Consider the following 2422-nt stretch of genomic DNA (forward strand, 5'->3'; position numbering starts at 1 on the left):
TTCACACAGGTTAGTGTCAGCAACATTCAAAGGGTCTGTGTCAACCTTTATATGAATCTTTGTTTTATCAGCGAATTTCAGACGTCCGTCCTTAATAGCATTCTGAATTAGATCCCTAAAAAGAAAACATTGTGAGGTTTTATGGCCTAAAAAACCATGATATTTACAAAAGCCTCGCTTCTTCCGTTGTTCTAACGGAGGAACTTTGGAATTAGGAGGCACTATCATCTGGCCATCTTTTACTAACAAATCGAATATTTCGTCACATTTAGTGACGTCAAATGTATAAGTTTTCTTAGGAAATCTATCGCTTTTATCATTCTCAACGGGGTTTTTTCCATTAGAAGGGTTGAGCAACTTACAAGAATACGGTGGTGCTTCTTTCAATTCAGCTAGGTCTATTTCGACCTCTTCCATGCTGTATGAATCTTCGAAAGATTCACCGTCAACGTCTTCAGCTTCAATATATGCTACCCTCTCCTTCTTGTAACTTTTATTTGCTCTGGCCTTTTCTACTTTTAGTCGTTCGACTTGTCGAACCCTGTCTTCCAATTGGGCCATATCCCTTAGGTATTGGGTATCTAGTTTCTTTCTGATTGAATAGTCTAGACCGCCCGCAGCCATTTCGACTAATTCATGTTTTGGGACAACCGTGAAGCATCTTGATTTCAACAAACGGAACCTGTTCAAGTAATCATCTATAGGCTCCGTGAACTTCCTCTTGATGCTAGCCAATTCTTTCAGACTTATCTTGAGTTGACCCATGTAGAATTGTTCATGGAACAATCTCTCCAAGTGTGTCCATGCGTCTATGGAATTTGGGGGTAAGGTAGTGAACCAAACAAAAGCATTTTTTGTTAGCGAACTAGGGAAGTATTTAATTCTCAAATCCTCATTCCCTGCTAGATCCCCTGCTTCCGTCAAATATCTGGCTATGTGTTCCACTGTTGATTCACTAGTGTCCCCTGAAAATTTTGTGAATTTGGGTACCTTGGTACCTCTTGGCAATTCTGTTTGCATAATATATTCCGGTATGGGGGATGTGTAGTTTGGACGTCGAAGTCCAGTATTAAGGCCATTATTAGTCATTATTCTTTCTATCATGGCAGTGAGATTGTTTTATGTTGCCAAATTGTCTCTCCTAACCCTATGTACAACTTCGTCAGGATGTTCGTCTCTTCCCACTACAACTACTCTAGGCTGTTGTTGGGGAACTGCTTGTCGACCAATGTTAGTCGTTTGATTTTGAGTTTCTAAATCTACCATTTGATTTCGTTCGACTGGCGTCGGCCTAGGTGGTGGAACTGCATTCCGAATTTGTTCTAGAACTGGGTCCCCTTCTTTATAGGTTGATTGGTTGTTTTTTCGCCTATTTTGCGGGACTCCTAAGAAATCCGCCATTCGTCCTATTTGCGAAGATATTTTTTGATATGTTTCTCCATTCTCCTGGTTAGTCCTGGCAATGTTTGTCGCTAATGGATTAAAGATCGACCCCAATTCTCTAGCAAGGACACCTAACATATCATGGTTACTTGCATCCATTTCCTGTCGAAATGCCGCTTGACTACCGGTAGTTAAGGGAGGTATTTGGGCAGAGAAGCCTGTGTTTTGGGCGCTTTGACCTATTGAACCGACATTAGGCGAAAACGTCGTTGGGTTAGATGCAGTGTATGTGGGTTCTGCCCCTCGTAATCCTACCATGTATGAATATGGCATTCCATAAGGGTTGTTGGGTCTCCAACTTTCTAAACCAGACGAGGATGGTCCTGGGGTATATAATTGACTTGCAGCGTTTGTCGAGAAAGGTGGTATCTCGCTTGCGCCTGTAAACGAAGGCACGGTAGTCGAACTCGAGACTGGAACAGTCCCTGTTGGCCCTGATGTATTTTCGGGCATAGCCTGGGAACTACCTATGGCTGCAGATCCTGTCGAACCTGGTATATCCTGCGCTCCTTGAGTAGAAGTCGAAACATGCGTAGAATTTGCTGCTACTGTTCCTGACCCCTGTGGGGGATCTTGATCTCCCCCTCCACTGGCCACATTGACCATTTTCTTGTTGTATCTTCGTTTAGGAATCGGCTGTGCACTGCTGGTTAATTTACCGTTCCTAAGGTTCATACAAGGTCTTGATATTTTCTAGACAAAACAAAACAATCAATTAATAACAATCTGTTCGACACTGTCCCACTGGGCGTGCCAATTTGTTTACGGTGATTTCCGGTAAACAACCGCTAGTCCTTCAAACTATAAAATATACTTTGGTTACTCGCAGGATCGACTAGATTGATCCTAGGACATAGTCAAACAATTGTCTTTTGATATGATTTGATCCATATTTGTTTGTTCTTGCTTCGAAAACTCGTTTGTGATATGATCATATGACTATTCATGTGAAACAACACTTGTTATACATGTTAATATA

The sequence above is a fragment of the Vicia villosa genome, unplaced genomic scaffold, assembly GCF_029867415.1.
Source record: "Vicia villosa cultivar HV-30 ecotype Madison, WI unplaced genomic scaffold, Vvil1.0 ctg.006245F_1_1, whole genome shotgun sequence".
Classification (NCBI taxonomy): Eukaryota; Viridiplantae; Streptophyta; class Magnoliopsida; order Fabales; family Fabaceae; genus Vicia; species Vicia villosa.